The sequence below is a fragment of the Chrysochloris asiatica genome, unplaced genomic scaffold (assembly GCF_000296735.1).
Source record: "Chrysochloris asiatica unplaced genomic scaffold, ChrAsi1.0 scaffold00029, whole genome shotgun sequence".
NCBI classification, from domain to species: Eukaryota; Metazoa; Chordata; class Mammalia; order Afrosoricida; family Chrysochloridae; genus Chrysochloris; species Chrysochloris asiatica.
The window spans coordinates 18,614,876-18,636,949 of NW_006408547.1; the positions used below are offsets into that span (position 1 = coordinate 18,614,876).

Here is a 22,074-nt window from a genome sequence, read left to right on the forward strand (position 1 = left end):
AGGAGCCCCGATAGCGTAGTGGTTACCAGCTGCAGCTCCCGTAGATTTACAGTCTGGGAACCCTATGCAGTGTTGTTATGAGTCCAAATTGACTCGACAACACACCACCACTGCCATTAGGATCACTGACCTGAGAATCAAATGTAGACTCCTTAGTACAATCAACCAGCCCTATCTGACTGAGTCCCCTCTTCATGTAGAACAATGCAACTGCACAACCAATGTTCCTCATTTACTCCCAACCTTCCCCCACTTTAAATCCCGTGAGGATAGAAGTGTTCTATGTTCAGTGCTGTTCCCAGAGCTGAGCACAGTCTCTGTTTCACAGATGTTCCCCAAAATTGTTGAATGAACAAATAAATCCTTGCTTACTGAATGCTTATTCTACAGTCACTAAACCAGCTGCCATGAGTCCAGGAAAACACATCTGGAAGATGGCACTAGACATACTACAGCAACGCATGTGAAAATTAATTGTCCAATCAAAATCATCCCTAACAAGAACTGTAAAATGTATTCCCTAGTAAATTAGGGGAGAAAATCGATAGGCCAGGTAAAGTTATTTGATAAGCTATTTGATCCATATCACCCTTTATACAAGTTAAGGTTATATACTGTATGTGCAGAAAGAAAAGATTACATTTATTGGTGAAGAGTCCAGTGAATTATACATGAGGTCCTTTTAACCTATTACCTTATCTAAAGTTTATAGTTAACCCTGAAGATAAGGTTTATTACTGCTGTGTTAGGATGAGATAGCTGAGACTCAGAGGCTTAAAAGATAATAATAATATAACCTTGTTGGTAAGTCAGCTCCACTTGAGTGTCAGAATAGAACTGCACTCCATAGTTTTGTAGGTTTTTTTTAACTGAGCCATAACATTTTAATAGTTTTTCTCCTTTTCTCCAGTCTCTCCTGAAATGATCATAGGTTTGTGAGAATCTTTCCACACTTTTCTTCATGCCTCTATTGAGGTATAAAAACAATAAAAGCATGATAGGTATTTTCCTCCACCCCTATTTGTAAGTAAAAACAGCCCTGGGCTACCTCTTTCTCTCTTCTTTTTTCTCTGTTCCCATTGTCTGCTTTTGTTTTATTAAACTACAAATTTATAAATGTTGTTCCATAGTAATAGATTTAACTCCTTTACTACCAGTCACAGTCTTTCATAAATATTTCATATTTAATTGCCAGATCTTCAGTTTTTTTCCAGTTTATCACCATAACAATGCAACACATAGTCACCAAAATAAACATTTTTTGCATGAAAAACAAACAGAAAACAATCAAGGTCAAATTGGTTACTGTGAGCCAATGCTGATCTGTGTGTTACAGAATCAAACTGCACTGTATTGTCTGTCGGCTACAGTCTTCATGGAAGGCCTGTCTTCCGTGGTGCCATTGGCTGGCTTTGAACTGCCAACCTTTAGGTTACTAGTTGAGTGCAAACCACTTGCACTACCAAGGGATCTAGTCTTGTACATATGAGAATATTTTTATTTTTGTGTAACAGAATTTTAAACATGGCATGTTGGCTCAAAGGATATGTGCCTTCTATTTTAATGGATTTTGCTACAGATTATTATAATTGTAGTAATTCATCTCCTACTAGCAGAGCACAGTATCACTAGCGGTGAAGGTTTGTTGTTGTTAGGTGCCATCGAGTCGGTACCGACCCACAGCGACCCTATGCACAGCTGAACAAAACCCTGCCCGATCCCGGGGCAGCCTCACTACTCTTGCCACGCTTGAGTCCATCGATGCTGCCACTTGGCCAATCCATCTCGCTAGAGGTCTTCCTCTTTCTCTGACCCTCCACCCTACCAAACATGATATCCTTCTCCAGCGACTGGTCTCTCCAGACAATATGTCTAAAGTATGAGAGATGAAGGTTATTCATTCTTTGGTAATTTTTATCAATACAGCATATAAATACTGGTATGGCTCATTGCTTTGAACTATTTCTCCTAGACTTTGACCATCCTTTCCATGTCTGAGAACTTTACAACAGGTTAGTTCTACCCGCCTATCATTTCTGCTATGGTATTGCTCATTTTACTGTTATGTGGAACAACTCTTGTAAGACAGTGCTACCCTTCTTCTTTAAGCCATCATTTATATTTTCAATAAATCTAAAAGGAGATGATATATGGTTTTTATATTTTCCCACATGTTATGATGGCCGGTGCTTTTATTTCTTTGTATAGCTATCTGAGTTTTTATCTGGCATCCTTTTACTTCAACTTAAAGAATTTTAATATTACTGACAGTGCTGGTCTGCTAGTAACACATTTTCTCTGGTGTTGCTTGTCTGAAACAGCTTTATTTCATCTTCATTTAAAAAAAAAAAAAGCTGTAATAATATGTCAAACTTTACTATACACCATTATATACTGGAAATACACTTTCTTCCCTTCCACTGCAGAAACTTGTTTTGTTTTTGTGGATCTTAACACCACTGACAAAACAGCAGTACTGGGAGAGCAGCAAGAAGTGGGCTCTACAGAGACTGGTAGGACCCCCAGACTCTGGCCCTTGGTCACCCTTTAGGTCTCAAACTGAACTCACCCCCGTGGCTCACTATCCAGCAAAATGATAGACAGGTAGGGAGTCCTGGTATGGTGTTGTAGGATAAGCACTGGACTGCTAACTACCAGGTCAGCAGTTCAAACCCACCAGCCACTCCTCAGAAACGCTACAAAGAACCGACTCAACAGCACTTAACAGCAAAAGCCACATAGCAGGGACAAGAACACTAGTGAGGAATAGTCAGCTATTGGAGATCAAAAGGGCAGCATTTACCCAGGGACAGAGTTCAGAAGCTCTGGAAAAGAAGGCGAAATGGAAACAGTTAACACAAGGAGCAAGCAGGATAAGCGTTGTTACATGGAGGGAATTGCAAACCTTGAGGTGAAATGAAGTGTATGATTTGTTAAACGTAAAACTGACGATGTGCTCTGCAAACCCACACCCATTTAATAATGTTGTTAAGTGTCTTTGAGTAGGTTCCAACTCATAGCAAACCTGTACAGGGTTTCCAATGAGTGACAGGTAACCCTGAACCTCTGACCTTGCGACTCAAACCAACCTTGCAGTACCGTGCACTATCACACAAGAAAATATATTTAAAAGAAGACGTGGACCATAGTTTATCTCACATACGTCTAATTGGTAACGTTGTTGGTGTTGGGTACTGTCGAGTCAGTACTGACTCATAGTGACCCTATGCACAGCAGAACGAAGCAATCATTGCTACACTTGAGCCCATTGCTGCTGCCACTGTGCCAATCCATCTCATTGAGGGTCTTCCTCTTTTTCACTGACCCTCCACTTTACCAAGCACGATGTCCTTCTCCAGGAACTGGTCCTCCTGAAACTATGTCAAAAGTATGAGAGACAAAGTCTGGCCATCCTGGTGTCCAAAGAGCACTTCGGCTGTATTTCTTCCAACACAGATCTGTTTATTCTTTCAGGGGGTTTTCAGTGGTTGATTTTTCAGAAACAAATCATCAGCCACTTTTTCCCTGTCATCTCTGGATGGATTCAGGCCTCCAGCCTTTGGTTAGCAGCAAAGTGTGTTAACTGATTGTACTACCCACAGAATCCAAAGGAGAGTGCTCACCGTCTTTTCTAAACTGCCACCATTGATTCATCTTTTAAAAAAAAGTGCAAGGGGGGCAAGTCCTCTGATCCCCAAATGCAACCATCAGTGACTGGCTTTTATTTATTTAGGCAGCATATGTCTTTTTAAGAAGAGCCATCTAACAATGGTTTCCAAAAGACAGTGCCAACCTGCAAAGCCGCAGTGACACGTGAGTTTAGTCTTTTAAGCCTGTGATCTGCTAGTTACTCAGGCAGATGGACACCAGACAATCTGTCCCTACCTCTGTGATGGGTTACTACATGTGTGCAGTCCCACCACACTGGATGATGTCCTAGCAGGCACTTTCTTAACTGACTTGGACTTTTTGGTGTGGTTTTTTTTCCTATTCCCTGTTTTTTGTTGTGTGTGTGTTGTTGTTTTTTTCCAATGTACATAAAAACACTCAGGAATACATAATCATTTAAACAACCAAAGGCACATTCTGCAAGCCTGCCTCCTGGCCGCCAGCACACAGCCTTTCTCTTTTCATGAGTCTACAGTTCTCAGCTGTTTCCTCTCTCCATGTCCCCATCTCTGCCTCCATCTCGAGCATCGTTGCTTCTCTGGATAGGGTCCCGCATTCAGCTTGTGCTCTTCTCCCTTGATGGTCCTAGGGTCCTCTGTTCCTGGAATAAAAGATTAACTACTTCCCCCTTTATGTTACAAAACTTCTACCTTTACAGTTGTGACAGTTGCAATTAGTCATGATAATAGTTACTCACTATTCAATCAAGAATCTCCTTTCACTAGACCCACCCAGACAAGATGAGATCTATTTCAGTGGAGACTCTATCTTCCCCCACATACTCTGAAACTAAACTCCCTCTTGAAAACTTATAAGCCAGTCACTTTGTGCCTTTATCAGCCTCTCATTTTTGTTAGCCAGTGTTTAAGTTGCCCCTCCCTATCAACCCTGTATACAGAGGGGATAGCATTGATACTTGATGTGTAGACTCCTTCCCTCTCAGCTGGTGTTTTGAGCTACTGCATCCATGAGTATATGACCTGGAGTTTTTAAGAATGGTACAAACTGAACTTTTGTATCACAAATAATAAAAAGTGTTCTTCCTCTAGGGGCCTCAAATACCTGAGCCAAGTTCAAATGAGGCTTAAGAACCCGTTGTGCCGAGGCAGTGTTTCTTAGTGCACCTTTTTCTAACAAGACTATTCAGCAGGCATCGGAGATCTTTCTCACAAGGAGAGGTCATGTACCATGCTGAGTTAGCTTGCTATGTAGAAAAACTGAGCTCTCCGATGTAGAATAACACAAGCTTTATACACATAAAAGCACATGTAATTTTAGATTTCAAATCCTGTAGTTTTGAAGACAGTCAAAGATTGAAACTATTTTAATTTACTTCTTTTGGGTGTAACAGTGTCTTTTCAGAATGCAGGCTTATACATTAGTGAGAATAAAACACTCTGTGTGTGTGTGTGTGTATGTGTACTGTGGGTACATGAATTGCTGTATCCTGAGCTGCCTCTGATCCTGAATTGCATCCTGTTAACCTTCCCCAATAAATCCCACAATAGTGAGTATACACCTCTGAGTTCTGTGTGGCCATTGTAGTGAATTACAGAGAGTGTCAGCAGAGTGACGGCTGGTGTCAGGACAGGGTCAGGAAGGTTAGAGAGTGGAGGCATGTCTGACCTACACCTCACAAGAATCAGCCTGGGGCTGATGTGGAGTTCGATTCTCCTTGTTCCATGTGCAGTACATAGAGGTCAGATGTGGCCCTGCAAAAAACATGTGGGAGCCATGTCTAACTCCCTGTGGCTTCACAAGGGGGAAGACGAATCAATTCAAAATCAGCCCAAGGCAGATTCCTACGAAGTGGAGGTCAGACCCGTCTCCTGACACCACCCATCCCGCCCACAGTACTCTCTGCTTCACATCTGACTTCGATAATCCACTGCAATGGCCACACAGAACTTATCACATGACTCACAAATAGGAAGCTTATCAGGGACGTGAATGGGGTACAATTCAGGATGAAAACACAACTCAGGATGAAGTAGTACACCGCCAGAAATGCCTCTTCTCTGCCACACTGCAGGCACGCCTCATTCTCATCTTTGATCTCTCAGTCATGTGGTCCAGCGACCTCTGCCCAGCTTGGGCAAGTGTCACCAAGCTCCTTTGTTGTTGTTAAGTACCGTGGAGTCGGTTCCGACTCATAGCGACCCTGTACAGGGTTTCCGAGGCTGTAAATCTTTACGGGAGCAGAATGCCTCATCTTTCTCCCGCGGAACCACTGGTAGTTTCAAACTGCCGACCTTGAGGTTAGCAGCCCGATTCTTAACCACTACGCTATCAGAGCTCCTTTAGTAGCCTGTAAATGTCCTAAGGGCACATCCTGCAAGCCAGCCTCCTGCCCACCGGCACAGAGCTTTACTCAGTCCATGGGCTTAGATGCCTACAGGCTTAGATGCGTCATGTTGCTGCCTCTGCCACCGCCTCAGCTGTTGCCACGTTTCTAGACAGGGGTCTCACACTCCACTCATGTTCTTCTTTTCTAATGGTCCTGCGATCATCCGTCTTTGCTTCTAAATGGTTCCTTTCAACCTAGATGGGTGGCAAACTAACCAAGCCCAGTCTTAAGAATCCTGTACACCTTATTGCATGGTCCCACCCAATCACTGGAGTCCTTGGTGTGGCGCTACATGTTAATGCGCAGAACATCAAAGTCCGTTTGAACCACAAGGTCAGTGGTTCAAGCCCACCAGCTGCTCTTCGGAAACCCTATACAGGGTTGCTCTGGGTGGATGGCATTTAACGCAACAAAACCCAATCACTTGATGGGGACTAAGAAGACATTAGATAGAAAAGCCATTATCGAGTAAATTCCAGGAACCACAGGCCCCCATATTGTACATGTGGTTTTTATAATGAGTATTTCATTTTATTGAATTCCACTTAGGTTCTGAGTCTTTTAAGAAAATACCCTATAGTTTTCATGTCACAGGGTTTTTAACAAAAGTCTAACAGTTTAACATTATATATTTGGCTAAAATGTGTACTAAGTATATCTCTAATTTTCAGAAACAAAAGAAAAGCAATCATATAGCAAATTTTGCATATCTTCCAGTTATATATAATTATGAATACAGGTGATAAACACATACTCTTTACTGGAATCCCAGTGTGGCATCATAGGGTAAGCACTCCACTTCAAGGCTGGTTTGAACTGCAAGGTTGGCAGTTCAAACTTACCAGCTACTCCTTGAAAACTCTATATAGGGTCCCTATGAGTTGGAACTGACTCAACAGCACTTAACAACAACACTCCTCATTATCAACTACCTAGCTATCTGACATGTTGCATTTACGACAACTTTGAAAAATTCTCAGGCCGTCCCCTCACAGGGCCAAGGCTGGGCCCAGAACACCCTTCACAGTCCATCCCAACCAGAGACCCAGCGACAGCTGGGCCACACAAGGCTATAGGGACCAACTGGACGCCTACTCTTATTTGTCAAAGACATCTAAATCCTACCATACAGGACAGGGGACTGGGCAAGGTCCTGAAAGTGCCGGGGAGGTAAGTGGGATCCTGGCAGGAAGTAGAACAGAGCAACGATACCATGAAGGACTGCAGGGCTGAGGCAGATGGAGGCCAAGTGGTGACCCCACTCAGATAGTATGCAACACACAACCAAATCCAGCGCTCCCAGCACCTGTGGTATCTGAAGTCATGGGGAAGCCATGAGAGAAAGTGTGGTCCAAGATGAGAGTGCTTGATGGATGGTGAGTAGTGAGGGCGGGGTGGGGGATCCCAGAACCAAAGACAGTGCTCAACTCTATCAGAACACCATTGTACATAAGGACCCGGTCTTTGGTCTTTGGAATTAACCGTGTCAGTAAGTGAGAGCTGAGTGCAGGGATGTATTACAAAGTAGTCGTGAGTAATGAGTAAGTGAATTCTGAGCTATTCTAATAGGAGCTCTGGTAACACAGTGGTTACGACTCAGGCTGCTAACCTCAACGTCAGCAGTTCAAAACTACCAGTCGTTCCTCAGGGGAAAGATGAAGCTTTCTGCTCCTGTAAAGATTTACAGCCTCAGAAACTCTACACAGGGTCTCTATGAGTCGGAACCGACTCCACGGCATACTACCACCACTCCACTCCTCCTAGTAGAAATACAAAGTTAGGTTCTTGCAATCTTCTTTCTGGTCACAAGATTTTCATCAACCAGTTAATATATAACCTTACTTTATGCGTGTTTCTGTTTTAAGACACCTTATTCAATAGGTGCCGATCTACTTCTGAAAACAATCAGTCACTGAGAACCCAATGGAGAGCAGTTCTCTTCTGACACACACAGGTCTGTCATGAGTTGAAATCGACTCTACAGTTGTTGTTGTTACATGCCGCTGAGTCGGTTCCAACCCATAGCGACCCTATATAGGGTTTTCGAGGAGCACCTGGTGAGCCTGAACCACCAACCTCACCGTTCAAATGGCTTTGTAGTCTGACGCATTAACCCACAGCGCCTCACCAGGGCTCCTGACTTCACAATGTTGTTGTTGTTAGGTGCCAATGAGTCGGTACCAACTCATAGCAACCATATGCACAGCAGAACGAAACACTGCCCAATCCTGGGCCAACCTCACTACTGTTGCCACGCTTCAGTCCATCGATGCTGCCACTTGGCCAATCCATCTCACCAGGGGTCTTCCTCTTTTTCTCTGACCCTCCACCTTAGCAAACATAATATCCTTCTCCAGTGACTGGTCCCTCCTGACAGTGTTTAATATCTATTATCGATTCATTAACGCTGAACTCAAGACCACCAGTACTCTAAGTCAGGCCTGAATTAAGGTGGTCTAACACACACATTTCCTCTGCAAAGCACATTACAATGTTTTTGCACTTAAGAACAAGAGACTTCAGGACCATTTTAAACAGCAAAATCACCACCATCAGCACCACCACCACCAAAAAGCCCCACAAAAATATGGCCACAAAAAGGACACCCGTTTACAGGCACTGACACAGCATGAAGAGGGCAGAGGACCCCGTATCCCACCTCAGTGAGGACGTCCGCATTGGGAGAGTAACTATTCCGAGGCCCTGCCCAAGGCAATGAGTGGCTGCCAGAGTAACCTGTGTACTGATTCTGAGATTACAAAGCCATTTTCACAAGTGACTCCCCAGACACGAAAACTCTGAAAAACGATGGGTGCCTCTCTATACTCATTTTCAGGGAGAGAGAGAGAGAGAGACAAGAACAGACTAAGATCGTTTAAGGGCCCTGAGAATCTATCTGTGAGTCAAAAGCACCAAGCCGCATTGCTGCAGGAATTGGACACTAAACGCCTCAGGTTCCTAAGGAAGTTGTATTTTCCTTCCAAACAATCTTAAAGCATGCTAAAAGTTCCACTACACCTTCTAAATTCTCACAATAATGGCATAAAAAGCAGCCGCTCTGACTTAAATTCCAAAGATGTTGGCATAAAAACATCCTCCTTTATGAGATTCGCTAGGAATCACATTATCACAAAGCACAAACAGAAAGGTGGCTATGGGACATGGGAACATGAAAACATGGCCAGCTAACAGTGGGCTGGAGGCACACGGACACTGATGAGATCTAAGCCCATGAGGAGACGTGAGTTCCTCCCCACCCCTGGCTAACAGCCCCACACCCCAATCCTCCAACCTGCCATTCCTCCCCGCTTCCTGGTGTCCTCTCCCACTTGAAACAGTAGTTTAACAAATAAAGATAGGAGTCTTGAAGAAAGAAAAGGTCTTTGTTACTCTACCAATAACAAAAACATTTTCTTCCCAAGCATACAATCAGTGCTCTGGCAAATTGTCAGGGATTTTTACAGTTCACACTATTTAACTATTCTTGGAACTCGGTAAGATCCTTGTAGTCATTCTCCTGTATACTGTGGTGCTAAAACATGCTTGCACCTTGTCCTGTTACGCCAGGTTTGCTGCTGCTTTGTTCAGCTAGATGTGTTCTCTAAAATAGAGAGCTTGTTTGATTTCAGGATTTGGGCTTTTATGGAAACGAAAGCAGACATTCAACAATGAATATCAGAAACACTGAAGAAAAGACGTGTGATTCCAACTCCTCAGCGTCTGTCCAAAAAGCAGGCAACAAATCATACACAGATAAGCTGGAGTATGGGCTAAGACAGGGCATTTAAATCACAGGCCGTACATGTAAATGACAAGTGAACTGACATTCTAAAACAACTGCAACTCAGTCATCACCCCAACTCCGTTCTCCTGAAGGTGTGCTGGGAAAGTTACCACAGGGTTTATTTTAATGACACGGTATATAATTAATGAACCAAACCAATACTTCCTTACCATACAAACACTGGCAATGTATTAGGTGTCTGATAGGGCTCAGGACGGTGGTATTTTTCACATTGATTTTCTCATGCAGAGTCATGACATCATTAAGAAAACTGCTAATTTCATCCCTACCAAAGCTTTACTTTGAACAATTTCATTCCCAAAAAATAAGCTTAAAAAAATATCTTAAGCAATATGCTAGATTCTATGACTTGGAACTAACATGATGGTACTTAACAATAGCAAAAACAAATGGTGAATATATGAATGATTAAAACCCAGCTCTGCCCTAAGGAGTTTTAAATCAGAGAAAAGACAAAGTGGCTACAAAAATAAAGATAAAAGACAGTATGGTCCTTTACAAGATCATTTTGCAAAACAGGTTGAAGGACGGAGGAATCCGTGCTAACCTACGACAATGACCATAGATGCTCATGACAGAAGATATTCTTGGGACAGAGATGACATGAGCAAAGTGAAGAATCATGGGAAGCTAGGGCGTTGGTGAAGAATTAATACTGGTGTATTGGGGTAAAGATATAAGGTAGCTCTAGGATAAGCACTGGACTGTTAATCATGAGGAACTAAAAAGTCAGAGGTTCAAACCTACCAGCTGCCCCAAGGAAACCCTACATAGGGTCACTATGAGTCGGAGCTGACTTGACAGCACTTACCAGTAACAACAACAACAATATAAGGCAGTGGGATTAGCCAATAGGAGAAAAAGAGTAATGGTAAATTGTGGGTGTCAGGAAGAACTGTGAGCAGTGAAGTTGATGGGATCAAGGAGATGGAAGCTGGAAAGCCAGGCTCTGGGGCTAAAAGGATGAAATCAAAGCTTAGAGCTGGCTAGGCTAGTGGATCTGGGATGGCTGGGTCATGAAAATCAGTCACCACAGAGATGCAATGGTTGTTCTAGAAACAGACACCGACTTAAACACACACAACTGAGTTCAGTTTTTTTTTCACCGACAGGAGTCCAGTATAGGACTGAAGTCCCCTTAACGAAGCAAGAGGAAAGAGTTCAATCTGAATGTTAACAGGCATCATAATGTTTCTATTTCTCCTGTGAAGTTAAGATAATGAAGCATAAAATTACCTTCCACAACATTAAATGTGATTCAGGTATTGGTTAATAATGAATACAATTGACCTTAGTTAAGTTTCTCCTGAATCACTGCTATACTTTTGTTTTGTTGTTGTTAAGTGCTATTGAGTCGGTTCCAACCCATAGTGACCCTGTATTTGGCTTCTGAGGAGCTTCTGGAGAGCTTGAACTACCAACCCTGTGGTTCAGACCAACTTTGCAGTCCAGCACATTAACCCACAACACCATACCAGAGCACCACCATTACACTAATGAACCTTAAATAGCTCTTCCCACGCACGGAATTCTTACGGCGCCCTCTCCAGGAGGGCTCCAGGCTAAGCTGCCCAGCAATCAGAGTTGCTCTCAAGCCTCCAAAATCCTTTGAAATATCTCAAGTATAAAGCTGCTTTGTCTGCTTCTGCGGAATTTCAAAAGAGTCGATTTTCTCCCACCCATTTTAATACCCACATCAGCTACTGACCCCACATTCACATTTAGGTCATTGCTTTGGCCAAGTTAGCAGACACTCGACTACACAGGAATTCTGCAAGCTAAGCCTTGTACCCACAGGGCGCCACTCCAAATCTTCAGAAGAGGTAGAGATGTGGACCCACATACAACAGAGGCTGTGAGTCTTTAGTCTAGATCCCAAATGTATTGCTCCAAGTGTTTATTTCAGTGGGAGCCTGCTCCTTACACTCCCACACCGCACTCCAGTGTAGCTCAGGGTACACACAGACAGTAGAAACTTAAAAGCTGTTTGTTGAGTTGAACTGAATCGTGGGTTCATTCAATCATTCCATTGTAACGTCTCTGGAAATTTCAATAACTGTGGAGAAGACTTTTGTAGAAGTGTTCCCCACCCCAGGCCCCCGGGGAGCAGCAAATGAATTTGTTCAGCTTTACAGATCATATGGCCTCTGTGGCAATGATTCATTCCACTCTACTGTTATAGTAAGAAGGTGACACCTTAGACAATATGTAAATTAATGGGTGTGGTTATATCAACCACCAGGAGACCAGTGGCAGTCCCTGATCTAAAGAAAGATGATGCTGTCCTAGGTAACCTACCAATTGTTCTTGTTAAACAAATATTGAACATATCCCAACTGAATTTAAAGATCATCTCAAGAACAGATTTAATACATTAGACACAAATAACTGAAGGACCAGAGAGTTGCAAGATGACATCAAAAACATCACACAGGAAGAAAGCAGAAAGTCGTCAAGAAGAAAAGAAAGTAGGAAAAGACCAAAACGGGTGTCAGCACTCTAAAGCTTGATCTGCAGTGTAGAGATGCTAAAGCAAACAGAAAAAATGAGGAGGTAAAAGAGCTGAACAGAAAATTTTAAAGGACATCTTGACAAGACCAAGTGAAGTATTATAACGAAATGTGCAAAAACCTGGAGTGAGAAAACCCAAAGGCAAGAACAAGCTCAGCATTTCTCAAACTGAAAGAACTGAAGAAAAAAAATCAAGCCTTGCCTTGCAATATTGAAAGATTCCATGGGCAAAACACTGAACGATACAGAAAGCATCCAAAGAAGATGGAAGGAATACACAAAATCGCTGGGCATTGAAGGCATCGGCAAAGAACAAGGCTCCAAGAACTGATGGACCACAAACTGAAATATTTCAACAAACTATTGTAGCACTGGAGGAACTCATTCTTTTGTGGCTCGAAATTTGGAAGCCAACTACCTCACCAACTGATTGGAAGAACTCCATATGTGTGTCCATTCCAGAGAGAGGTGGCCCAACTTTGTGGAATGCAGAAATCATCTGCAATGTCATTAATATCACATGCAAGTAACATAGTGCTCAAGATAGTTTTTAAATGGCTTCAACAGTACGTAGATAGTATATAGATAGGGAACTTCCAGAGGTTCACGTCAGATTCAGTCAAGGATGTGGAATGACGGATGTCACTGCTGACGTCAGATGGATCTTGGCTGAAAGCAGAAAATACCATAAAGATGTTTACCTGTGCTTTATTGACTATGCAAAGGCTTTCGACTGTGTGCATCCTGATAAGCTATGGATAACATTGCAGACGATGAGTATTCTCATAAGGAACCTGTACATAGCCCAGAGGTAATTGTTCGAACAGAACAAGGGTTAACTGAATGGTTTAAAATCAGGAAGGGTGTGTACCAGGGTTGTATTCTTTCACAAAATCTATTCAATTTGTATGTTGTTGTTAAGTGCTGTCAAGTTAGTTCCGACTCACAGAAAACCTGTATAGGATTTCCAAGGAGTGAACACTGGTGAGTATGAACCACCAACCTTGTGGTTCAAACCACAAGCAAAGCAGTCCAGTGCTTATCCTGCAGCGCAACAATAATCTGAGAAACTTGACTATATGAAGAAGAACGTGGCATCAGGATTGGAGAAAGACTCATTAACTACCTGTGATATGTCTATGATACAACTTTGCTTGCTGAAAGCTAAAAAGACTTAAAATACTGATGAAGATCAAAGACCATGGCCTTCAATATGGGCTGCACCTCAATGCAAAGAAAATAAAAATCCTCAATCAATAACATCATTATAAATGGAGAAAAGACTGAAGTTGTCTAAGACTTCATTTTACTTGGATTCACCATCAACTCATGGAAGCAGCAGTCAAGAAATCCAATGATATATTGCATTGGGCAAATCTGCTGCACAAGACCTCTTTAAAGTGTTCAAAAGCAAAGATGTCAGTTTGAGGACTAAGGTGCGCCTAACTCAAGCCATGGTATTTTCAATAACCTCATATGCATGTGAAAGTTGGTCACTGAAAAAAGAAGACTGTAGAAGACTTGATGCATCTGAGTCATGGTGTTGGAGAAGAATATAGAAAGTACCATGGACTGCCAAAAGAACTAACAAATCTGTTTTGGTAGAAGTACAGCCAGAATGCTCCTCAGAAGCCAGGAGGGCCAGACTTCATCTCTCATACTTCGGACATATTATCAGGAGGGACCAGTCCCTGAGGAAGGACATCATGCTTGGTAAAGTGGAGGAGGGTCAGCAGAAAAGAGGAAGACCCCAATAAGATGGATTGGCACAGTGGCAGCATCATTGGGCTCAAGTTTAACAACGATTGTGAGGCTAACGCAGGATCAAGCAAGTTTTCATCCTGTTGTTTGTAAGTGTCACTATGAGTCAGAGCTGACCTGCCAGCACCTAACAACACAAATACTGACTGTCAGACTGAGGGTCATCCACCATGTGAAAACCTCAGAAAACCTGTAGGAAGTCTTATCTATTACAGTAAGATTGCCAACTAAAACCTAAGTCTCCTCACCTCTAGGGTCTACATTTTATGAGGGTTGTCTTGGTGTGATGCTGTAGGATAGGCACTGGACAGTTGATCACAAGGTTGGTGGTTCAAGTCCAACAGCCACTCCTCAGAAACCATAGACAGGGTTGCTATGAGGCACAACCGTCTGGATGGCACTTCACAATAACCACATCTATCCATTTCTGGGCCAAACTCTCCAGGCTTTTTTAAAAAAGGGAGGTCCTCACAGCAACTAAAAAATATCAATCATCAGCAACTCTTAAAACCCCTGTCAAAGAACGTACCATCTACTCTCCTAGCTCACTGAAAACATTCCGACACTTTCCTAGCTGAGTTTACTGAAGACAAGGCACCCATTCCATTACCTGGCTTTGGTCAGCTGCAGTAGATGGGAGTGACAACCCATTTTAATTCTTCTGGAATTCAGATTTCTGGGTTTATGGAGGTAGGGTGACTCACTCAGGCCATCTGCATTGAGCCTTAAAGGAACAGTGTTCCCAAAGTCACCTTCAAGTCAAACAACAGCCCGGTAGAAGCAGTTAGTGAAGACTGAGCTGCCCGGGGCATTGGGCTTTTAGAGACTTATCTAAGGTGCAGCCAGGTTTGAAGAGCAGGAACCCCAGGGTCCGACTAGAAAACAGATGGCCCACCCCAAGCAAAGCAACGTACGTCTCCATTCCTTGCAGAGCCCAGCTTGGGTTCACACGGAGCTCCCCAACTTGTAAGTCAGAGAGTGAGTGACCCTACAACCCACATGGAGGAAAGGGGTGGTTCCACTGACAATATTCCCACCGTGGTCATGGAAGGATGAGTCTTTCACAGGGACACCAAGGGCACGCCACGGTAGAGTTAAACTAACACCATTCTGGTTCCGCCTCAGCATCACCATTTATGAATTACATGACTTTGGGCAGGGTGCTTCGGATCCTTAAGACTCTGCTTTGTGACTTGTGTCTTGGTGATGGTAACACCTCCCAGGGGTGATGGGTGTGAAGATGAGGGGACAACATGACTCTGGCCCATGACGGCACTCTATAAATAGCATCACTGCTGTGGCAGGGGACATCCTCGTCTGGAAGGACACCAGGTCCAGTCCCAGCGAAGCACAGATGAAGTCAGTCTTCCTGTAATAAAATCCCACCCACTCATCAAGCCTACTTCTATGATCTGGAGCGAAACACAGAACAAACTTAAGCTCCCCTTCCACATGACAACTGTTCTCATTTTGAAAGTCATTATTAGAATCTCGAATCTTCTCTAATTCACACCAAAGAGCCCTCGGTTTCAGATCCACCCTAAGTCACACAGATTCCAGAGCCTTCCACCCCAGCTCCTTCTCAGGGTCCCTCTGACACTGAGGCCAGTGAGCGGCTGTGGCCATTGGGAATATTGGCACCAAGCACACTGCTGTCCCTAAAGTTCACACCACAACCCAGACGTCCTGGCTGAGAACTGAGGAATTCTTTCTCTGAAGGCTTAAGCTGAGCACAAGAAGGAAAGAATAAAATCCAATCAGTGTTTCCCTTTCATGTGGGCCCCTGGCCGGATTCCATACTGCACTGAGTTTCATGTAACGCACAGGAAGGGATTAAACACCACAGGATCTTCCGGATATCTGGAGGTATTTGGGGTCACATGTAGCAACTAGCATTCAAACTCTTAAACCACGGCACACCACAACCATTTCCTCCCACTTTCCTTCCTCTCTTGGACGTCTCCATTCATTTCAGAATTATTCCTCGGGCTCATCCCACCTCTCTCCCTTTGTGACGTGCTTGCTGGTGGTAACAGGGTTACAAGCACGCAGGGCTGGGAGACATTGACTTAGCAAACATACTGTGCTTCCTAATTCCAAATACTGTTCTGAGCACTTCTCAGTATTAATTAATTTATTTCTAACAGCAAAGCTTTAGGTTGTTGTTGTCAAGTGCCATAGAGTCAGTTCCGGTCCATAGGGACCCTGTTTAGGATTTCTGAAGCATGACTGGTGATCTTGAACCACTAACCTTGTGGTTCAAACTGACTTCGCGGTCCAGCGCATTAACCCACAGCACCACACCAGGAAGGACTCCAAGCTTTAGGTGGTGGTGATGGTTATGTGCTGTGGAGTTGGTTCCAACTCATAACGACCCTGTACAGGGTTTCCGAAGCTGTAAATCTTTACAGGAGCAGAAAGCCTCATCTTTCTTCCGTGGAGCAGCTGGTAGTTTCGAACTGCTGACCTTGAGGTTTGCAGCCCAACTTGTAACTACTACGCTACTAGAGCTCCTTCCTGAAGTAAAGCTTTAGGTAGCTGCCACAATTAGACCCATTTTAAAGATGAGACAGATGAGGAGTGAAGAAATGAGACAGCTAGTCACATATATGGTCGGTGCCTATACAGGTAGAATAATTGCTCCCAAGAGACATCCCAATGCCCAGAACCTGAGAATATGTTACATTTCACAGCAAGGGGATTAAGGCTACAGATGGAACCAAAATTGTTAACCCAAGCCCAGCCACTCCTCGGAAACCCTATCCAGGGTCACTATGAGTGAGAACTGATCAACAGCACATAACTTGCAAATAATATAATACTTACTTCTGAAGAGGTCTTGTGACAACTAAGTTACAGTGTTTTTAATGCGCTAACCAACATGTCCTGTCCCCTCCAAAATGCAGACTATTAGCGGTCAGGTGCCTTGTGTTTTTGAAAGACTAAAACAGGTTTGTTGTTGTTGTTAAGTGCCATCGAGTTGGTTCCGACCTATAGCGACCCTGTACAGGGTTTCCAAGGCTATAAATCCTTACAGGAGAAGAAAGCCTCATGTTTCTCCTGCAGAGTGGCTGGTAGTTTTGAACGGCTGACCTTAAGGTTCGCAGCCTGATTTGTACCCACTACGCTTTGTTGTTGTTGTTGTTAAGTGCCGTCGAGTCGGTTTCGACCCATAGCAACCCTGTACAGGGTTTCCGAGGGTGTAAATCTTTACGGGAATAGAAAGCCTGATCTTTCTCCCGCGGAGCAGCTGGTAGTTTCGAACCGCTGACCTTAAGGTTCGCAGCCCGATTCGTAACCACTACGCTACCAGAGCTCCTTTACCCACTACGCTTTAGATCCAGCAAATTGTTTTTTTACTAAACATCACCCAACCAGTAGGAGTAGCAATTTGTCAGGTACCCACGAGAACATAAACAATGTCACTGAGATGAACAATTACAAATGGCTAAGGTTGGAATGACCTATGTCTTACTATGCATAACCAGGAGGATTGTGCTCCATGGCATTTTCAGTGGCTACTTTTGTCCAGAAGTTCACCAGGCCTTTCTTCTGAGGTACCATGGGGTGGATTTGAAGCTCCAGTCTTTCACTTAGCAGCCAAATATGCTGACCACTGACACTACTCAGGAACACCTTTGTATTACAGTCGCCCCTTGGTATCTAAGAGGGATTGATTCCAGGACCCTCCCAGATGCCAAATCTTGGGCTATACCTTGTTTAAAATAGTACAGTATTGACATCTACCGTACTCACTTTAAATCATCTCTAGATACTTACGTGTTGTTACTGTGGTTGTTTGGCTCTGTGCAGTCAGTTCCAACTCAGAGCACCCCTACGCACAACAGAAGACAACATTGGCCAGTCCTGTTTGAGCCCCACAATGGCTGCTATGCTTGAGCTCACTGTGGCTGTCTCTGTATCTATCCGTCCTTCTTGCTGGAAACCATCCTCTTTCTCACTGACCCTCCACTTTCCCAAGCTATGCTGTTGTTGTCAAATGTCGTCTAGTCAATTCCGGTCACAGCGACACCATATAGGGTTTCCAAGGAGCGGCTGGTGAGTTTGAACTGCTGACCTTGCAGTGCTTATCCTACAGTGTTACACCAGGACTCCTTACCAAGCTATGTTGTTGTTCTTGTTGTTAAGTGCCATCGAGTTTGTTCCGACCCATAGCCACTCTGTGTAGGGTTTCCCGGGAGCGACTGGTGAGCTGGAACCCCTGGCCTTCTGGTTCAAACAACTTTGCAGTCTGGGGCATTAACTCACAGCGCCACACCAGGACTCCTACCAAGCTAGGTTGTTGTTGTTGTTGTTGTTGTTGTTATGTGCCATGGAGTCAGTTCCGACTCATAGTGACCCTGTACAGGGTTTCCAAGGCTGTAAATCTTTACAGGAACAGAAAGCCTCAGCTTTCTCAGGCAGAACAGCTGGTAGTTTCAAACTGCTGACCTTGTGGTTCTCAGGCCAATTCGTAACCACTACGCTGCCAGAGCTCCTTACTAGGTAAACATCACTTTCTGCTCCTTTGAGCCTTGGAAAAACTACTTTGACCACTTCAATGACTTAAAAAAAAAAAAAACACAAAACCCTAGTGTTTCAGATCCCAGGATGAAGAACCCATTGATACCCTCTTGAGGTAGTTGTGGCTTTGAAAGGAGGTCAAATTCACAAGAGTACTTTTAAAAATCAAAACTACAGAAGGAGTGCAGTGGGGGGAGGCAAAAAAAAGAGGAGGGAAACTAGATATTCCTGGTTATGTTCAGCAAACTCAGAGTTGACAGTATATATTTCACCACAATAAACTTATTTTTAAAATTTCCATCCTCTATTTGTCCTCATCCTTCTGCTTTAGATATGAAATCTAGAACTAAGAAATCTTAAGTCATATGTCTGCAGAACGGATAGAAAGTTTAAGAGCAAGATGACGGAAGTAAACTAAGCTGAGTTCCTAAAAATTAAACGTTTGCATTTCCATTAGGGATTACTGGAAAGGCATCTGCTCACATCTTTGCCTGAGTCTCCTAGTGCCCCCAAGCCCATAGCTCATGAGGAATCAGGCACCCAGGTGAGGTGGGTCATTGTTGACTCTCAACACAGTTGCCCTGAGCAGTGTACACAGAAGGTCAGGAATGCGGCAAAGGTTGCTTAGCCAGTCCCCACCGCTCACCAGAACCTCACTAAGTTCACACTTGTCATTCCTGAACAAGAACACAGCCGTCTCAGCAACCAGGAAATGAGTCGCTCCCTTTGGGAACCTGACAAGGTATCTGGGACATCACATCCGCAGTATTATAAAATTCTCTGGTAATCATGTCCTTGGTGCCAAAGAAGAAAACTGTCCAGCCAAAATTAAACTGCTTCCTTGTACCCTCTGAGGCAGGAAAAGGCAGTAGTTTCATGCCTGTTCCAGAAATATTATGACATGTGGTAAAAGTGTACAACTCAAGACAGCCACTAACTACCTGGGGTACCCATGTGCCAATACTGTATTATCCTCCTGTTAGCCAAATGCACCAGCAAAGGCCAGCCAATTACAAATGAAATAAAAGAGCGGCTTTGTTCTCTACCAGAGTCTATTAACAAGTGTTGTTGTTTGATTTCGTTTGCTTGCACATTAACATCATGAAATGCTGACTGTTAGGGAGTTAGCTAGAGAGCTCTAGTAGCATGTTGGTTACGAATCGGGCTGCAAACCGCAAGGTCAGCAGTTCAAAACTACCAGCTGTTCCGCAGGAGAAAAATGAGGCTTTCTACTCCCTTAAAGATTTACAGCCTCGGAAACCTTGTACAGGATTGCTATGAGTCAAAACCAACTCCACGGCACACCACCACCAGGAAGTTAGCTAAGGCCCAAGGTGGAGTCAAGGGTTGGTACACCGATGGTAACTGAAAGGTTGATTTGAACCCACCATGCAGCACTGTGGAAGATAAGATCAGGCAACAGTCGGGAAACACTACGGAGCTAGAGTTCTTCTCTGTAACACATTGGATTATCATGAGGCAGAATCAAGTCGCTGGCATAAAACAAAGACAGGATCTTAGAGAAACCGTGCCTTGCAGCCTGGAGAAGAGGTTGGAGGCATTTCATTAACTGGATGATTGTTTTCACAGGATGGTTGTTGTTGTTAACTGCCATCGAGTCGGTTCCGACCCATAGCAGCCCTGTATAGAGCTTCCAAGGAGCGACTGGTGAGCTTGAACCACAGACCTTGTGGTTCATACAGACTTTGTAGTCTAATGCATTAACCCACAGCGCCACACCACAGCTCTTTCAAAGGATGGCTGCAAAAAATTAGCCAGGACATTAACTGCTGTAATAATAAAAAGGGAAAGCAGTCAGGGATAGGAGTGGATTCACGTCACAGAACTTCATTAATTTCGTTTTGAGAAGACAGTCGGTTATAATCTGGTGTAGTCAGCAGAATGTTGCAACCTAGTTGGCAACTGAAAAGTTCTGGACAGAGCCTCTGGGTATGTTACTTTTTAAAATGCTAACATAAAAGAAACCAGACCTTAGAGTTGCAGGCTTTCAGAGTTTCATATTCATGAAAAATATGCCATGCTATTCTAGTGGGTTTTTTTCCATTTATTTATAGTAACTTATTCCTTTTCATGGGGAAGGAAATATGTCCCATTGTAACACTGTAATCACCAGTGTTAATCTGCAGAGTTAACAGATTGAAAGCTTTAATTGTGGCGCAGTAGTGTAGTGGTTAAGGAGCTCTGGTAGCGTAATGGTTACGAATTGGGCTGCTAACCTCAGGGTCAGCAGTTCAAAACTACCAGCTGTTCCGTGGGATAAAGATGAGGCTTTCTGCTCCCGTAAAGATTTACAGCCTCAGAAACCCTGTAGAGGGTCGCTATGAGTCGGAACCAACTCCACGGCACACCACCACGAGGATAAGCACTGGAGTCCTGGTGTGGTGCTGCAGGTTAATACGCTGGACTGCAAGTTTGGTTTTAACTGCAAGGTCAAGTTCAAGCTCACCAGCCGCTCCTCAGAAACCTTATACAGGGTTGAAATGAGTCGAAACCAACTTGACAACACTTAACAACAACAAGATAAGCACTGGAGTGCTAATCACAAGGTTGGTGGTTCAAATCTACCAATAAACAGCTCCTCAGAAACCCAACACAGGGTTGCTCTGAGTCAAAACTGATTCGACAGCACTTAAAAACAGCAGCAGTTGTAGATTAGGCCTTGGCCTGCTCACCACAAGGTCGTGTTTCTAAACCCCCAGTTGCTCTATGGAAGAAAAGTAAAGATTTGCAGTCTCAGAAATCCTGTATGAGGTTGCGATGACTCTAAACTGACTTAATGGCAGTGGATGGATGTAAGAAGTTATAAAAGAGCCTGGTGACATAATTGGGTGTTAGATTGCGAACCAAAGGAAAGCAGACACTCCAGAGAAAGACGGATGTGTCTGTCAGCTCCTATAAAGATTTACAGCCTTGGAAACCCCTATGAGTTGGAATAGACTCTACAGTGGGTGTTTTGGTGTGGCACTGTAGTATAAACACTACACTGGACTGTTTACCGCAAGGTTGGCATCATCAACAACCCTAAACAGGGTCACTAGGAGTGAAAACCTATTCGACAGCACTTAGACGGCAAAGCCATTTGAACTGCAAGGTTGGCAATTGAAGCTCATCAGTCGCTCCTATGAAACCCTATACAAAGTTGCTATGGGTCAGAACCCACTTGATGGCACGTAACAACAACAACAACAAAGTGTTATTTTTGGAAAAAATCACAAATACTACAGGCACCCAAAATGATTCATTACCTGCCTTAAAAAATGCTTCTATATATACAAAATTACTCCAAACCCCCATCCCATAAGTAAGCCAAAATTAAGCAGATGAGAAATATACCGGGAACTGCATATATGCTCTAGGAGAAGTTATCCAGCAGCATATATGCTCTAGGAGAAGTTATCCAGCAGCATATATGCTCTAGGAGAAGTTATCCAGCAGC

At 43.6% G+C, this 22,074-nt stretch overlaps 1 protein-coding gene across 1 annotated transcript in view; it reads right to left on the minus strand.

The window, feature by feature from the left end:
- RAB20 (RAB20, member RAS oncogene family) overlaps positions 1–22,074 on the minus strand; it is a 58,475-nt gene that overhangs the window by 35,298 nt on the left and 1,103 nt on the right. The gene's annotated exons all lie outside the window — the stretch shown is intronic.